The sequence below is a fragment of the Schistocerca americana genome, chromosome 3 (genome assembly GCF_021461395.2).
Source record: "Schistocerca americana isolate TAMUIC-IGC-003095 chromosome 3, iqSchAmer2.1, whole genome shotgun sequence".
Classification (NCBI taxonomy): Eukaryota; Metazoa; Arthropoda; class Insecta; order Orthoptera; family Acrididae; genus Schistocerca; species Schistocerca americana.
Window position 1 is genome coordinate 151,634,200 of NC_060121.1, and position 19,442 is coordinate 151,653,641.

Below are 19,442 nucleotides of genomic sequence, written 5' to 3' on the forward strand. Positions count from 1 at the left end.
TAGGTGATCTGTTTATGCATGCTTATAGGTTATCCAAGTCTGCACAGTGCGATCGCGATTCTTAAATATATGTATTTGTTCTCTGTTTTCTACGTAGATAACCTGAAGATGCCTAAATAAGGCGAAACGCGTCGTTGATAAATAAAAAAATTTAAATCGCAACCAAGACTGTTTTTAACCACTACTTTTAAGCACTGGTTTGCTGTATGCCACATATGGATTGGAAGAATTTTTACAGATTGTTGCATGGCCGCTGTTTTCATACATCCGATAAGGGACACACACGTCTCAGCGCTCTATACGGCGTATTACTTTAGTTGGTGCGTATCTGTCCCACCTGTTATTAGAATTTTTATCGCGGGGTCGCAGGTTTCTACAGGTCAGGCTACGCTAGATCCAAAGCGTTGACATGCTGGCTGCAGGCCCAGCGGGACACGGGCACTCCCATTCGGCGTGTCCCACCAGCGCGACGCGCCTGTTAAATTTATGTGGAAACGCCTCCCGTCGCGCCGTGTTCGGCCCGCACTGCCGCGGCATGCACATGGGCGCACGCACGCTGCTGCGCGCGGCACGTACCGACATTAAATTCAAACGGCGTTCCGTTCGACAAGCTGCGCGGGCCGTGTAGCGCGGGCAGGAATCTCCGCGGCGAGAGGTGAATCACGGCCGAGCTGTTTGTTGCGCAGGCACCGCGGGAACCTCGCAAGTGTCTGCCGAGACCGTGAACGCCGCGGCGGAATTGATTCGCTACAGAACGCAAATGGTTTCGCGGCGAACGGGAAAGCATGCGAAGTACGGACGGCGGCGTCTCGTCGTGCATAGCCGTGCTGCCTGCCAGCTAATGTTTCCTGTAACACCGCCCCGCTGCACTGACGTCTACATCTGTACTTGTACTGTAAGTAGGCTGTTTATGTTTTCTCTATGTAAGTAGGCTATTTAGGTTTTTTTATTGGTAACGCCACCTCTGTATGAAAATCACTGGCTGTGCTGTGTGCAGTCTGTGGCTGATTTGCATTGTTGTAATACTCGCCATTGTAGTGTTAGGCAGCTGGCTGTGAACAGCGCGTAGCGTTGCGCAGTTGGAGGTGAGCCGCCAGCAGTGGTGGATGTGGGGAGAGAGATGGCGGAGTTTTGAAATTTGTCATGAACTGCTATATTTATATATGATGATATCAAGGTAAATATATTGTTCGTTCTCTATTAATATCTTTCATTTGCTAACTATCCCTATCAGTAGTTAGTGCCTTCCATAGTTTGAATCTTTTATTTAGCTGGCAGTAGTGGCGCTCGCTGTATTGCAGTAGCTTGAGCAGCGAAGATTTTTGTGAGGTAAGTGATTTGTGAAAGGTATAGTTTAATGTTAGTCAGGGCCATTCTTTTGTAGGGAATTTTGAAAGTCAGATTGCGTTGCGCTAACAAAATATTGTGTGTCAGGTTAAGCACAGTCTTGTATAATTGTTGAAAGGGGACGTTTCATAGTACTTACCGTGCCACTGTTAAGTATGTGGCGAGGGATATCACTATTAAATCTCAGCCTCTCCGCCCCCCCCCCCCCCCGGCCACTTAAGTCAATAGATTGCCCAGAAGCTGATTATTTTTTTCGTTCAGTCGGGGTTACCGTTAAGAATTCTTTTTCTCAGGATCGGGCACACGTATCAAGCGCAAATTCATCAGACACACTAAGGACTATAGTCCCCTGCCGGCGTAAAAAATTCACGTTTCTAAGTCAATTCAAAATGTTCAGATGCGTGTGAAATCTTACGGGACTTAACTGCTAAGGTCATCAGTCCTTAAGCTTACACACTACTTAACGCAAATTATCCTAAGGAGTAACACACGAGGGAGGACTCGAACCTCCGCCGGGACCAACAGCACAGTCCATGACCGAAGCGCCTTAGACCTCTAGGCTAATCCCGCGCGGCTAAGTCAATTCAGTCGAAAGATACGGCCATTTACATACTTTATTTTCGATACTCGAAAACTCATTCATTTAACACCGATAGGCTGCTTTCCGATGACGCATACTCATGAAACCCGTCAAAAAGCAAGGTTTCACATTAAAAGCAAAGAAAATTGTTAATTTGTAATTATATAACTCGAAAAAATATTCTTTTTTTTCACCGCCTGTAAAGACCCATTTTCCTCTTGAACAGGCTGGCGTATCAAATTCAAATTTATATCTCATATTAAAGTCTGCGATCCCTTATCTGTGTAAAGATTTTAAACTTGTAAGTCATTGCAGTCAAAAAATACGGCCATTTATGTCGCATGTTTTGATACTCTCGAACTCACTACCCAAAATATACAGGTACTTCCCAGTGACGTAGAATCATGAACTGGCCACCAAACTCCCCAGAAAGGAACATTATCGAGCATATGTGGGATGCCTTGCAACGTGCTGTTCAGAAGAGATCTCCACCCCCTCCTACTCTTACGGATTCGTGGTGTCAATTCCCTGCAGCACTACTTGAGACATTAGTCGAGTCCATGCCACGTCGTGCTGCGGCACTCATGCGTGCTCGCAGGGGCCCTACACGATATTAGGCGCGTGTACCAGTTTCTTTGGCTCCGCAAAGTATATCGAAAACTAGCAAAAACTAGGCAGTTTTTAAAAAAGCTGGTATATTTTTAGTCAAATGAACGTTTCTCATTCACTGTACGTCCAACTTTACCTCTCTGTTCATTATGCTACACTGAACTAACGTAACAGGCGACTCAACGGAAAACAGTACCTCGGCAAAGAACGTGGGTGTCGTTTGCAGCCGGCCGCTATGACCAAGCGGTTGTAGACGCTTCAGCCCAGAACCGCGCTGCTGCTACGGTCGCAGGTTCGAATCCTGCCTCGGGCATGGATGTGTGTGATGTGTTTAGGTTAGTTAGATTTAAGCAGTTCTAAGTTATAGGGGACTGATGTCCTCAGATGTTAAGTCCCACAGTGCTCAGAGCCATTTGAACCATTTTGAACAATTATTGAACTATCTGAAAAAAACGTAAATTTGTTACAAACTACGGAGGGCACACACTTTATTCAACATGTAAACGCCACTACAGATATTAAGATTTGACATGTTCGATATGCTTGCCATCGTTGCTGACGAATGGGGAAATTCTGCATGACCCGCTAAAGTGTCGGAACATCAATGTGGTCGATGAACTCCTGAATGGCTGTCTTCAGCTCAGCGATGGTTTTGGAGCTATTGCTGTACACCTTGTCTTTAATATAGCCCCACAAAGAAGAGTAGCAGGTATTCAGATCTGGAGAATATGGCGCCCAATCGAGGACCACGCTAATGACTTCTGGGTACCCCAGAGCCAAAATGCGGTCCCTAAAGTGCTCCTCCAGGACATCAAACACTCTCCTGCTATGACGCTATGACGGAGTCCGACTCCGTCTTGCATGAACCACATCTTGTCGAAATCAGGATCACTTTGGATAATGGGGATGAAATCAGCTTCCAAAATCTTCACGTACCGTTCGGTAGTCACCGTGCCATCAAGGAATATCGCGCCGATTATTCCGTAACTGGACACTGCGCCCCCACAGTCATCCGTCGAGGATGAAGAGACTTCTCGATCGCGAAATGCCGGTTTTCAGTCCCCCAAATGCGCCAATTCCGTTTACTGACGCACCCATCCAAATGAAAGCGAGTTTCGTCGCTAAACGAACCCCCATTCACATCAAACTAATTCGCACCGTGCAGTATGAACGTCCTAACGCAAATCGTTCAGAAGTTATGACGATTTCATTTCATATCGTTCAATAATTGTCAATCTGTACCTTGTAATATTTATTAACCTCGACTTAAATTTTTTTGACCTACTGTTCAATCTACATATCGAAGAAACAATGGCGGAAATAAAAGAATAGTTCAAGAATGGAATTCGAATTCTGGGTGAAAGGGTATCGACAATGACAGTGCTCTGTAAAGGTGAACAATTACAAGACGTGTTGAACGGAATGAAAAATCGAATAAGTACACTGAAGAAAGGTGAAAGGAAGGAGGAGGAGCAGAAATGAGATTATCGATAAAGTTAACATCAAAATGGCAACCACGAAGGGAATTCAGCTGCCACTGAGGCAAAATAACATACCACGGACGAAGCAAGGAGGACATTAAAAGCAGATCCTGGTCATAACTGGCCTGCTAGTATAAACCATTGGCGTTAATCTGAGGAAGAAATTTCTGAGATTTTACGTTCGGAGCGCAACATTGGATCGCAGTGGATTATAGACTGTGAGACTCTTTCAGGAGTGTTAGTTCTGCAAGGTTCGCAGGAGAGCTTCTGTAAAGTTTGGAAGGTAGGAGACGAGGTACTGGCAGAAGTAAGGCTGTGAGGAGGGGGCGTGAGTCGCGCTTGGGTAGCTCAAATGGTAGAGCACACTTGCCCGCGAAAGGGAAAGGTCCCGAGATCGAATCTCAGTCCGGCACACAGTTTTAATCTGCCAGAAAGTTTCATATCAGCGCACACTCCGCTGCAGAGTGAAAAATCTCATTCTGAAAACATCCCCCAGGCTGTGGCTAGGCCCTGTCTCCGCAATATCCTTTGTTTCAGGAGTGCTAGATCTGCAAGGTTCGCAGGAGAGCTTCTGTAAAGTTTGGAAAGTAGGAGACGAGATACTAGCAGAAGTACATCTGTGAGGACGGGGCGTGAGTTGTGCTTGGGTAGCTCAGGTGGTAGAGCACTTGCATGCGAAAGGCAAAGGTCCCGAGTTCGAATCTCGGTCCGGCACACAGTTTTAATCTGCCAGGAAGTTTCATATCAGCGCACACTCCGCTGCAGAGTGAAAAATCTCATTCTGGAAACATCCCCCAGGCTGTGGCTAGGCCCTGTCTCCGCAATATCCTTTGTTTCAGGAGTGCTAGATCTGCAAGGTTCGCAGGAGAGCTTCTGTTAAGTTTGGAAGGTAGGAGTCGAGGTACTGGCAGAAAAACGGCTGTGAGAACGGGGCGTGAGTCGTGCTTGGGTAGCTCAGACGGAAGAACAGTTGCCCGCGAAAGGCAAAGGTCCCGACTTCGAGTCTCGGTCCAGCACACAGTTTTAATCTGCCAGAAAGTTTCAGATATACAGCTGTTAGTATGTAACCCAAACAAACTTAAAGCAAAGGCAAATGAGGGCGTTCACGGTTGATTTTCAAAAATTCCACTGCCAACCGCAATGCACTTTTGACTTCTCCTGATAACACCACGTATAGCTCTTCTGAAGTCGTCTTTGCGTTCTTTTACGAGGGCCGCATTACTCATAATCAGAACGATGAAATCGGCTCTTGTAGTTACCTTTTCTTTGTAGACTTCACCTTCCAACCATCGCCATAAGCAAAAATCCGGGGCATCTTGGCGGTCACGAAACGTGCCCATATCTACCGATCCATCTTCCGGGGAACGTGTTACTTGGCGACTACAATACGCAAGAGCCCCGTCGTGCTTGATGTACATACGCATTCTTGTAGCCAAAAGCAATCCCTTCCAATAATGCTGGAATTTCATATTGAAGAAAGTGCGGATAACGTGATCCTGTAAGACGACGACCAGCTTCTCTCAGTTAAAGTCAGACACATACAGATAGCAGCGAAAAATACAGGTGGCGAAAGGTTATCTACAACTTGTACAGACACCAGACTGCAGTTGTTACAGCTGGAGGACATGAAAGGGAAATAGTGGTCGAGAAGGGAATGAAACAGGGTTGTAGTCTACCCTGAAGGCATTCAATCTGTACGTTGAGCAGAGTAGTACAAGAAAGTAACTGGGTGTTTCAAAGTTTGGGGAGAATACATTAAAATCTTGAAGTCTGCCGGTAACATTGCAGTTCTGTCAGAAGGAACTGGATCAGTTGAACGGAATAGGTAGAGAATTGAAAGTCGGTTGTACAACGAATTTCAATGGAAGTGAAAAAGGGGAAGAGAATGTAGACGAATTAAATTGGGCGATGCTTAGTTAATTAAATCAGGAAATGAGACGCAAGGAAGACGAGATTTGCTATTTGGGCAGCAAAATTATCTATGATGGCCTAAGTAGAGAAGATATAAAATGCAGACAGGCAATGGAAAGAAAAGCGTTTCCGGAAAGGAGAAATCTGTAAACATCGAAGATAAATTTAAGTATTAGGAAGCCTGTTGTGAAGATGTGGCATTGTGTGGAAGCAAAATTTGGACGATAAGCAGTTCAGACAAGACGAGATTAGAAGCTTTTCTAATGTGCTACCAAAGACTGTTGAATGATTAGATGTGTAGATCGCGTAATTAACGAGGCACTGAATCGAATATGGAAGAAAAGAAATTTACGGCACAACTTGACTGAAAGAAAGGACAGATTCAGAGGACATATTCTAAGGCATCAATAACTAGTCAATTGTGGGAAGTGCGGGGAGTAAAATTTGTAGACGGAGACCTACATATGATTAGAATGAGCAAGTTCAGATGAATCTACAATTGTTCATTAGCAGAGTTGTATTTGCAAGTAGCGAAGATGAACACGTGCTCATAGCTCGTAAGATATGCATTTTAGAGCACATGTTTACTGGATATTTTGTTTCTTATTTTGCTCCATGCTACTACTTCCCAAAATAGGGAAAGCAAATAGCTTGCAGTAGAAGAGATTTGCTTCACAGTATCGAAGATAAAAAATTGCTCGTAGGTCTTAAGGTATGCATTTTCGACCCTATGTTTACTGAGACATTTTTGCTTATAGTATCGCTTACTTTCAACCGTATGCATTTACGCCATTAATTATGATACACCCTGTATAGTGTACACTGCCTAAAGGTGTGTACACAATTCTCATTATCTGATATTTAACTATGACAAACTGTATCAACATGATGCCCTTTTGGTAGATCATTGTACCGTAATACTGAAACGGTATATTTTCACAGATTACGAGTTATAATACTAAAAACATATATATCGATATATAGTTTGCCGTCATTTTATTATAAAAAACCGTAGCTCAAACGACGCGTTTTGGAGAGATCCTAAACTGGCTGATGCTTTGAAAGAGCGTATATTCATACCACGTGCTGTATGATGAAGAAAACCCACCAAATACGTACACTACTGGTCATTAAAATTGCTACACTGCGAAGCTGACGTGATATAGACGCGAAATTTAACCGACAGGAAGAATATGCTGTCATATGCAAATGATTAGCTTTTCAGAGCATTCACACAAGGTTGGCGCCGGTGGCGACACCTATAACGTGCTGACATGAGGAAAGTTTCCAACCGATTTCTCACACACAAACCGCAGTTGACCGGCATTGCCTGGTGAAACGCTGTTGTGATGCCACGTGTAGAGGAGAAATGCGTACCGTCACGTTTCCGACTTTGATAAAGGTCGGATTGTAGCCTATCGCGATTGCGGATAATCGTATCGCGACATAGCTGCTCGCGTTGGTCGAGATCCAATGACTGTTAGCAGAATATGGAATCGGTGAGTTCAGGAGGGTAATACGGAACGCCGTGCTGGATCCCAACGACCTCGTATCACTAACAGTCGAGATGACAGGCATCTTATCCGCATGGCTGTAACGGATCGTGCAGCCACGTCTCGATCTCTGAGTCAACAGATGGGGACGTTTGCAAGACAACCATCTGCATGAACAGTTCGACGACGTTTGCGGCAGCATGGACTATCAGCTCGGAAACCATGGCTGCGGTTACCCTTGACGCTGCATCACAGACAGGAGCGCCTGCGGTGGTGTACTCAGCAACGAACCTGGGTGCACGAATGGCAAAGCGTCATTTTTTCGGATGAATCCAGGTTCTGTTTACAGCATCATCATGGTCGCTTCCGTGTTTGGCGACATCGCGGTGAACGCACATGGAAGCGTCTATTCGTCATCGCCATACTGGCGTATCACCCGGCGTGATGGTATGGGGTGCCATTGGTTACACGTCTCGGTCAGCTCTTGTTCGCATTGACGGCACTTTGAACAGTGTACGTTACATTTCAGATATGTTACGACCCGTGGCTCTACCCTTCAAAATGGCTCTGAGCACTATGCGACTTAACTTCTGAGGTCATCAGTCGCGTAGAACTTAGAACTACTTAAACCTAACTAACCTAAGGACATCACACACATCGATGGCCGACGCAGGATTCGAACCTGCGACCGTAGCGGTCGCTCGACTCCAGAGTGTAGCGCCTAGAACCGCACGGCCACTCCGGCCGGCGCTCTACTCTTCATTCGATCCCTGCGAAACCCTACATTTCAGCAGGATAATGAACGACCGCATGTTGCAGGTCCTGTACGGGCCTTTCTGGATACAGAAAATGTTCGACTGCTGCCCTGGCCAGCACATTCTCCAGACCTCTCACCAACTGAAAACCTCTGGTCAATGGTGGCCGAGCTACTGGCTCGTCAGAATAAGCCAGTCACTACTGTTGATGAACTGTGGTATCGTGTTGAATCTGCATGGGCTGCTGTACCTGTACACGCCATCCAAGCTCTGTTTGACTCAATGGCCATGCATATCAAGGCCGTTATTACGGCCGAGGTGGTTGTTCTGGGTACTGACTTCTCAGGGTCTATGCACCCCAATTGCGTGAAAATGTAATGACTAGTTAGTACTAGTATAATATATTTGTCCAATGAATACCCGTTTATGACCTGCATTTCTTCTTGGTGTAGCAATTTTAATGGTCAGCAGTGTAGTTTAAGTCAACGCAATATACCGGCTTCTAAGGTCTGCTTGCCCAGGTACAAACAATGGCGCATCACAAAGTCTGACACGTCAGATTCTTGATTTCACGATCTGCACTGTAGTGGAACACTGGAATTCCACTCTGTGACGTCACCAGCTTCTCTTCCACGCGCGTTTCGACTTAGTGGACTCGTTTTTATCATCTCAGGGCCTTGCCGGCGAACTGCGAGCAGCAAGGTGGCGGCAGGAACGTGCGCTTTCCCACCTGTGACTCTAGCCCGCGCTGGCGGGCTGGAGGAAATCACGTCCGCCCGGCCTTCCTTATATCGTGGGAACGGCCGGGCGGGACGCAGGAAAGCTGCGGTCAGCTGGTGAGCTGGTCCGCTCGTCCCCGCTGCGCCTCACCTGGGCGGCTTTCGCGACCGCCTGGCTGGGCGTGCCGCGCTTTCTATACACCAGTCTTCCTCCGTTTGCGCTGCACGGACGCTCTATTCCGACCCGCCGAGCGGAAATCGCTGCCCCGGCAGCATCCGTGTCAGCCACGCGGAATCGCTCCAACTCCAATCACCGGAGCGTCACTCTACCTTCGCAGGCACAGGGGCCGGTATGCCAGCTAGCTCTTCACGGATGAAGTGCAAAATACGACACTAGCCGTCAGGTATGACCTGTGATACACGAGGGTCACTCCAAAAGAATTTTTTTTTTAATTCCATCTTTTATTCTACATGTTTGAATGTTTTGCAGTGTGTAGATACATCCTTTAGGAACAATATTTTCATTTCTCCACATAATTTCCATTCCTGTCAACTGCCTTACGCCATCTTCGAACCGGCGCCTGTATACCCGCACTGTAAAATTCTGGACCAACCTGTTGGAGCCACTGTTTGGCAGCGTGCAGAAGGGAGTCATCATATTCAAACCTTGTTCCACGAAGAGGGTCCAAAAGAGGTGACACTCACATGGAGCCAGATCAGGACTGTAAGGCGGGTGTTTCAGTGTTGTCCATCCGAGTTTTGTGATCGCTTCAATGGTTTTTTGACTGACATGTTGCCGTGCATTGTCGTGCAACAGCAAAACATCCTCCTTTTGCCGATGTGGTCGAACACGACTCAGTCGAGATTGAAGTTTCTCCAGGCGTCGTACTGCACACACTCCAGACAATGTGCAGAGAGTTAACGAATTGGTGAATGCTGAAAGACGCATCACAGTGAACGAATTGTCACGCTACGTAGGGATAGGGGAAGGAAGCGTTTGCAGAATACTGAAAGTGTTGGCGTTAAAAAAGGTTTGTGCCAGGTGGGTTCCCAGGATGTTGACAGAGGGTCACAAAGAGACAAGAAAAACGGTATGCTGCGAACTTTTGGAACAGTACGAGAATGGTGGAGATGAATTTCTTGGACGAATTGTGACAGGTGACGAAACATGGCTCCATCATTTTTCACCAGAGACGAAGAGGCAATCAATGGAGGGGACATCATGCAAATTCACCCAAGGAAAAAAAAATTCAAAACCACACCTTTTGCTGGAAAAGTTATGGCTACGGTGTTTTTCGATTCCGAAGGACTCTTGCTTGTGGACATCATGCCAAGTGGAACCACCATAAATTCTGAATTGTCCAACATTTTCAGGGGAACATTAACTCAGGCATCCATGAGTCCAGTGGAGCTGTGCAAGGTAGCGTACACTGGTTGCAGACTACGAACACCCCTTCATGATGGTCGTGTTTCCCGATGGGTTTTCGGGCCAAGGATGAAAGCATTTCCGAAACGGCTACGTTTGTAAACTGTTCGCGTGCCGTCGTGGTTAAAGTATACCGTCCATGGCAAAATGGTGCTATCCAAAGCCGGCGCCGAGGGAACTGTGGTGCACCACGGCCCATAGATGACAGAGGTGAATGGCGGCTGCCGAGATGAGTACGCGCGAACAGACGCGAAACTGTCGAGCAACTGACCGCCCAGATGAATCAGTGGGCTGCCAACAGTGTCTCGTTAACGATCGTTCAGCGAACGTAGTTGCAAATGGCCTTCCGCAGCAGGCGCCCCGTTCATGCACCGATGCTGATTTCTGTCCGTAGGCGACGAAGATCGTAATTTGCACGCTAATACCACAACTGGCTGTCCACTGACTGGTGACAGCTGACCTTTTCAGATTAATCACGTTTTATGCTCCATCGGACAGATGTCCGTTGGCGTGGACGGCGTGAGACGTATCAAAGCAAACCCCTGCAGTAATCGTCGGGATGGTCCAGACCAGAGGAGGGGGCGTTAAGTCTGGGGAATGCTTCCGTGGCATTCCCTGGGTGGTGATCTCAGGTTATGGAAGGCACGCAGGATCAACACAAGTATACATCTCAAAAGCCAAACCAAGCTAACCAATCGCAAACCACTACTATAGCGCGCATCTTGCTGGATCACGGCTGATATCCTTCATATATTTATAGTTCAGTCATCTCCATATTGCGAAGTTCACCCAACTGAGATTGCAGACCTCACCCTTCTGATAATAGGGGGTTCACGCTGCGACAGACAAGGCTTTGATCGGAGCAGCAATTCCCCAACCTAAGCCTATGACCGACCTGTTTCGACAGCTGACTACAACGGACTATGTCAGTATTGTCCCAGTTGTAATATATGGACTGTATTGAGTGTATAAGTGTACAAATGTACTATGACGTTTACCTGGAATTAATGTAATTTCTAACGCCTGTGCTATATATATGATGTTGTATACCGTATCTGTAGTTATTCATTTCACTGGCTAAATGGTTTTGTCAAACGTCAACAAATTAAAAAAAAAGTATGCATCTATCCTTGGGGACCATATTCACGCTTTTGATAGATGGTTACATTGGACAACGTAGTTTAAACAACTGCCACACATATTATGTTCGCTTTCGTACAAGAAAAATATTTTCTCATTAGAAACTCGAAAGTGATACTGTCCCTCAGTCCGAAGACTGGTGTGGTGCAACTCTCTACGCTAGATTTCCTGCGCAAGCCTCTTCACATCTGCATTACTATTGGAACCTACATAGGCCCCACATTCCAACGCACTTACTGACGCTTTTGATAGATGGTTACATTGGACAACGTAGTTTAAACAACTGCCACACATATTATGTTCGCTTTCGTACAAGAAAAATATTTTCTCATTAGAAACTCGAAAGTGATACTGTCCCTCAGTCCGAAGACTGGTGTGGTGCAACTCTCTACGCTAGATTTGCTGCGCAAGCCTCTTCACATCTGCATTACTATTGGAACCTACATAGGCCCCACATTCCAACGCACTTACTGGTGTCCCTCCTACAAATTGAGTCCCTCCTACAAATTGAGTACGGCAGTAATATCGTGATATCTGACATTTACCAGCGAGACTGATTGATTGTACGAGGTTGAGTCAAATGAAAACTTTAAATTTGTAATAACAAATCGAAATTTCGCGCCGATATCCTGTAAGTTGGTAAGCGTGCTACAAACAGCGTGCAGAATAGCGTGTAGGTAGCAGTTAGTGCAGATGCACACATACCGTCGCAGCATCGGTATAAAGATGGCCGCCCCACTTGCCACTTGCACCAGGGAAGAACAGCGTTCTGTTATTCGGTTTTTGCGTAGTGAAGGTGTGAAACCTATTGAAATTCATCGACGAATGAAAGTTCAGTGCGGTGATGCATGTTTGTCACGGCAGCAAGTCTACGAATAGAGAAGGAAGTTCGCAAATGGTGTGACTTCAATGGAAGATGCTCCTCGTCCAGGTCAGGCACAACGAGTAGTGACTCCACAGAACATTGCAGCAGTTGAAGCCATAGTGAAGGAAAACCGCCGAGTGACACTGAATGACACTGCAGCATGTTTACAGATTAGTCATGGGTCAGCACACCATATTGTGCAGGATGTGCTCCAGTTTCACAGAGTGTCTGCAAGGTGGGTGCCACGGCAGCTGACTTCCTGAAATGAGAGAACGACGTGTTGATGCTTGTGAAGAACTTCTTCGGCGCTTTGAACGAGAAGGTGATGGCTTCCTTGCGAGAATCGTTACTGGGGACGAAACCTGGGTTCACTTCCACCAACCGGAAACGAAGAGAGCGAGCGAGCAAGGAATGGCGCCATTCCTCATCACCAAAACCAAAGAAGTTTCGAACAGAACCATCAGCAGGGAAGGTTATCCTGATTCTCTCTTGGGACGAAAAAGGCGTCATTTTGGAGCATTATATACCTAGAAGGACCACTGTCACCAGTGCATCATACACAGATCTCCTAAAAAGTCATCTGCGGCCTGCAATCTGATCAAAGCGACGTGGATTGCTGTCAGCAGGTGTCCATTTTGCAACATGACAATGCAAGGCACCACACTGCCAGTACAACAGTTGCAACAATCACAGACCTGCATTTTGAGCGTCTTCCTCATCCCCCATACTCACCAGACCTTGCCCCAAGTGATTTCCGTATGTTTGGACCACTCAAAGACACAATGGAAGGAAAGAAGTTGCGTTCTGATGAAGAGGTACGTCACGCGGTGGATAAGTGGTTGCACGGACTACCAAAAGAATTTTTTTCTAAAGGAATTTATGCACTTTGTAAGCGCTGGAGGACTTGCACTGAGCGTCGGGGAGATTATGTTGAAAAGTGATACAGCTTTGTACCACTTCTGCACAATAAATATTTTTAAAAAATATTTAATGTTTTCATTTGACTCACCCTCGTGTATTTCCAGACTTCCGTCGGAGTTCATGGTCACATTTTTGGGCACATTACAGCGCATAATTCAAAGGCGAATAGCAACCACGCACTAAGTATGAAACCGTTGTGTTCTTAACAACTATACTACATCAAGTTACCTTCCATTAGGAATTTGGAATGCACTCAACGATATATATGACTTTCAAAATGATGGAGAACAGCAATCAGTCGTCCTTTCCTTTCAGGCTTTATTGAATGAACAGTGGCAGGAGCCCGACAAGCAGCGGACTGACGTACTAGGACATGCATTGAAACTCTAAATTACTGCAATGGTAATGGCTAGGCACTAGACGAAATCTCGACTTGCTTCAATAAAGTCTGAAAGGAAAGGACGACTGATTTCTGTGCTCCATCATTTTGAAAGAAAAACTGTACTAGAATTGCTGACAGGGTAAAAAGATGTTTAGAGCGGCGTACAAGATTAGTAAATATCCTAGAGTTGCCAAAACGGCCGCGATGCACACAGTTCGTGCAATGAACAGAGTCGTACTGTTTACCTGGGCAAGGCTGAATGGTCGTTTTAAAAATCATCCAATACATCGCGAAGGCAAGTGTCAGCCGTGTATCAATGTCTCTGCTTTATAGTTGTGTTTAAAATAGACACGCGCATGTTAACATTTCGCGATAGCTCGAAATCTGTGTAGGTACGTTTTGAATATTAATTCGTAGCACGGCGTGATTAATTAGAGATGCACCGTTGCGTGACATTGTGTTCTTACTCTATGAGGCACAGCGGATCGACCTGGGATATTTAATCACGCTGCCAACTTTTCTCCGATAGCCCGTCAAACGTCCGTGTTGAAAATATCTTCCACCGCAAAAACATTTCACCGGACGCATATGGGACAAGCGTCACTGCATCGTTTGCGAATTCGGCTGCATAATTTTCATTAAGAAAATGAAAGTAGAGAGAGGTGTAGGTGAGACAAAACCACAGAAATTTCAAGAACTGACCGGAGAGGGGAGCACTAAAGCGCAGGCGACTATTTTGGCACAGCAGTTCAATACCCGATTAACGTCATCCGCATGGGGGCGGCAGTATTTCTGCAGGCGGCATCAAAGAACGACTTTTATAAGAAATAAAATAAGGGGGAGGGAGAGCAGAAACGGCGCGGCTAAGAGCGGCCGTGCGTAAATTCCGACGTCAGCTATCACCGGCAAGTGGCGGCGCGTCTGTTTACACGCGCGCAAACAGTTTACGGCGGGAACGCCGACGCGTGTTTTGATCCGCCATGACGGACCTCCCCTGCCACGCCGTATTGACGGGCGTGTTTTTGTTACAACGCCCGTAAATAAAACCGCCTAGTCCATCTTGTTATTGCTGCCTCATCACTGATTACAACAGGCAACTGTGAGAAGAGGGGAAAGAGGATCGTGCATGGAACTAGTCACAGATTTATTCCTATCTGAAACAGATAGTTTAATGCAATTTTATCATATGATGACATGGTTGGACACCGTGGCTGTTGTTTGAAGACAAAAGGTGATGGTGTTGGGACAGCAACCAGCCACAAAATTACTTTCAGTTCCTTTATTCAAATGGTACCGTTACCGGTTTCGAATCGTTATGATTCATCTTCAGACGGTTTACATGCTTTCCTTAGAATATGTGGTGCGTTTTTTACAATTAATTGTCTTAAAATATAAATAATACAAAAAAATGGTTCAAATGGCTCTGAGCACTATGGGACTTAACATCTGTGGTCATCAGTCCCCTAGAACTTAGAACTCCTTAAACCTAACTAACATAAGGACATCACACACATCCATGCCCGAGGCAGAATTCGAACCTGCGACCGTAGCGGTCGCGCGGTTCCGGACTGTAGCGCCTAAATAATACATAATTATAAGTACGCCACACACATATGGTTGCGTTACAGATTTTCATTGGATGAGACTTACGTGAAATGTCGGTTTGGAGTATTTGTTTTCATAACATTCGTCCAACAGATGTGAATACATTCCCACTGCATTCCTATTGTTGCACACGTAAATTTTTCTTACTCAACGCTTTAGCTTTGTCACTGAAAAGATTTCTACAACGCACCACATGTTTTGATACAAACATATGAGTATCAAAGATGCTATTATACAGGGTGTTACAAAAACGTATGGCCAAACTTTCAGGAAACATTCCTCACACATAAATAAAGAAAAGATCTTATGTGGACATGTGTCCGGAAACGCTTAATTTCCATGTTAGAGCTCATTTTAGTTTCGTCAGTATGTCCTGTACTACTCCATTCTGATGATCAAATTGTAAATTTTCACAGTCAACATGTGGGGGCTGACGAGAATCCGCACGCAATTGTGCAATCACGTCATCAACACAGATTTTCTGTGAACGTTTGGGCAGGCATTGTTGGTGATGTCTTGATTGGGCCCCATGTTCTTCCACCTACGCTCAATGGAGCACGTTATCATGGTTTCATACGGGATACTCTACCTGTGCTGCTAGAACATGTGCCTTTACAAGTACGACACGGTTAAAGGCGCTACAGTCTGGAACCGCGTGACCGCTACGGTCGCAGGTTCGAATCCTGCTTCGGGCATGGATGTGTGTGTTGTCCTTAGGTTAGTTAGGTTTAAGTAGTTCTAAGTTCTAGGGGACTGATGACCTTAGAAGTTAAGTCCCATAGTGCTCAGAGCCATTTGAACCAAGTACGACACAACATCTGGTTCACGCAGGATGGAGCTCCTGCACATTTCAGTCGAAGTGTTCGTACGCTTCTCAACAACAGATTCGGTGACCGGAAGAGGCGGACCAATTCCATGGCCTCCACACTCTCCTGACCTCAGCCCTTTTGACTTTCATTTATGGGGGCATTTGAAAGCTCTTGTCTACGCAACCCCGATACCAAATGTAGAGACTCTTCGTGCTCGTATTGTGGACGGCTGTGATACAATAGGCCATTCTCCAGGGCTGCATCAGCGCATCAGGGATTCCATGCGACGGAGGGTGGATGCATGTATCCTCGCTAACGGAGGACATTTTGAACATTTCCTGTAACAAAGTGTTTGAAGTCACGCTGGTACGTTCTGTTGCTGTGTGTTTTCATTCCATGATTAATGTGATTTGAAGAGAAGTAATAAAATGAGCTCCAACATGGAAAGTAAGCGTTTCCGGACACTTGTCCACATAACATATTTTCTTTCTTTGTGTGTGAGCAATGTTTCCTGAAAGTTTGGCCGTACTTTTTTGTAACACCCTGTATATCGTAACATTGAAGACGTCCTATGTTTGGAAAAAGACCATATATTCACTTATGCAACTGAAACGCCTTTTACACTAGTACAGAGACACATTGATTTTTTGAGTTTTTGAGCGGATACTGTTACATTAATTATAAAGTTGGTCCATTTTTTTTAGAACTAGATACGTAAAACAGTACATTATTTAATTACATTCAGCATCATGAGAATTATAGTAACATATAAATTTGCTACTTGATCTGCAGATAGGCGTAGGAATATTATTTGCTTTGGAGGTTGGAAAATAATTTTTGAAAATTTTTCAGGAAAGGGGTGCTAGCTAACACTGTTTGTTCATTAAGGACACAGTCTGGGGCGCTGTTCTTGTGTGTGCGTATTTCTATTTCTTCTAATATATTCATAGTGGCTCATTTTTCTGCTAGCTGTAAAAGTTTTAAGTTGTTCTCAATGTTTCTCACCGAATGGTTATCTTCAGCAATATGGATTGCAAATGCAGATTTGTTCAAGTTTCCAAGCCTTAAAGCATCAATGTGTTCTTTGCATCTAATTTCAAAACTTCTGACTGTCTGTCCAATGTAGAATTTTGGGCATGTAACGCATTTGAGTCTGTATGTTCCTGATTTATAGTAGGGACTCTTGGAGGTATTTACGTCATGGATTACTTTTTGTCGTAATTTATTATTTGCGGAATAGCTGATTGTGATATTTTTCTTCTTAAATAAGTTTGCTATTTGGTATGATAGTGGGCCTATGTATGGGAGAGTAGCATATTTAGGTTTGGCTTCTGTGGCACACTGATTTGGCTTGAAGTGACTGCTGTGAAGTGGATCTGTGGTTTTTGTCTGCATTTTGTTGTGGAGTTTTTCTATTATTATGGGTTTATATCCATTATTATGAGCCACTGCTCTAATTAAATTGATTTCACACCACCTATTAAAAGGAAAGCATGTAAACCGTCTGAAGATTAATCATAACGATTCGAAACCGGTAACAGTACTTTGAATAAAGGAACTGAAGATAATTTTATTTCAGTTTAGTTTCTACTCACAAATCGAGAAGACCAAGTGCAGAAGTGGAAAAAACATTTCGAGGACGTTCTGAACCGCGAAACTACAGATGACAAAGTAAGTCAGTTGAATGGGGGCAAGGAAGGACTCCCACAAGATTAACGTAGAACCGCCATCCAAAGAAGAAATCGCTAAAGCAGTCCAACAAATAAGACATGGAAAAGCTCTGGGCCTGGACATCAGTCCAGAGCTACTTACAGTACACCCTTCTATAGCAGCAGAAATTTTACACCCATTCCTGACAGCCATATAGATGAATGGAAAAGTAACGAAGGCTTGCTCATCACGCTGCCCACAAAAGGAGACCTATCAGTATGTGATAATTGGAGAGGCATCACCCTGCTGTCGATCGCAAGCCTATTCTGAATTACTCTTCCTAACAAGGGAACCTCCGCATCGCACCCCCCTCAGATTTAGTTATAAGTTGGCACAGTGGATAGGCCTTGAAACACTGAACACAGATCAGTCGAGAAAACAGGGAGAAGTTGTGTGGAACTATGAAAAAATAAGCGAAATATCCAAACGGAGTAGTCCATGCGCAAGGTAGGCAACATCAAGGATAGCGTGAGCTCAGGAGCGTCGTGGCCCCGTGGTTAGCGTGAGCAGCTGCGGAACGAGAGGTCCTTGGTTTAAGTCTACCCTCGAGTGGAAAGTTCAATTTCTTATTTTCAGACAATTATCAAAGTTCAGACACTCACACATAATCAACTTCGCTCTCTAAAATTCCAGGACATGAAGCTTCCTGGGAGATTAAAACTGTGTGCCGGACCGAGACTCGAACTCGGGACCTTTGCCTTTCGCGGGCAAGTGTTCTACCGACTGAGCTACCCAAGCACGACTCACGACCCGTCCTCACAGCTTTAATTCCGCCAGTGAGGACGGGGCGTGAGTCGTGCTTGGATAGCTCAGTCGGTAGAGCACTTGCCCGCGAAAGGCAAAGGTCCCGAGTTCGAGTCTCGGTCCGACACACAGTTTCAATCTGCCAGGAAATTTCATATCAGCGCACACTCCGCTGTAGAGTGAAAATTTCATTCCATTCCAGGACATGTTCAGATTTGCTTGGACATGTGCGGGATTTGACGGTCTACACACGGAAAAATTTGAATACGTTAAAAACATATGTTTTGACAGGGCACAGGGAAAACAGCGACTGTGAAACTGTTGCATTTATTTGCTGCAGTTAATTTGACAAACTCGTGTTTTCATCAGTTTTTTGGGAGTGATTATCACATCCACAAGAAAACCTAAATCGGGCAAGGTAGAAGAATCTTTTTGCCCATTCGCCAAGTGTACAAGTTAGGTTGGTCGACAACATATTGCTGTCATGTGACGCACATGCCGTCACCAGTGTCGTATAGAATATATCAGACGTGTTTTCCTGTGGAGGAATCGGTTGACCTATGACCTTGCGATCAAATGTTTTCGGTTCCCATTGGAGAGGCACGTCCTTTCGTCTACTAATCGCACGTTTTTGCGGTGCGGTCGCAAAACACAGACACTAAACTTATTACAGTGAACAGAGTCGTCAATGAACGAACGGGCACATCATAACTTTGCGGAAATAAAGAAAGTAAACTTTTCACTCGAGTGAAGACTTAAACCAAGGACCCCTCGTTCCGCAGCTGCTCACGCTAACCACGGGACCACGGCGCTCCTGAGCTCACGCTATCCTTGATGTTGTCTATCTTGCGCATGGACTACTCAGTTTGGATATTTCGCTTATTTTTTCATAGTTCCACACAACTTCTTCCTGTTTTCTCAATTGATCTGTGTTCAGTTTTTCAA

At 45.2% G+C, this 19,442-nt stretch overlaps 1 long non-coding RNA gene and 1 other non-coding gene across 2 annotated transcripts in view; one reads left to right on the forward strand and one right to left on the reverse strand.

Moving 5' to 3' along the window:
• The window catches only part of LOC124606807, a 738,984-nt gene that overhangs the window by 511,637 nt on the left and 207,905 nt on the right, over positions 1 to 19,442 (reverse strand). The gene's annotated exons all lie outside the window — the stretch shown is intronic.
• Positions 18,552 to 18,626, forward strand: Trnas-cga. The gene has a single exon. It is a non-coding gene; the product is annotated as a tRNA-Ser (tRNA).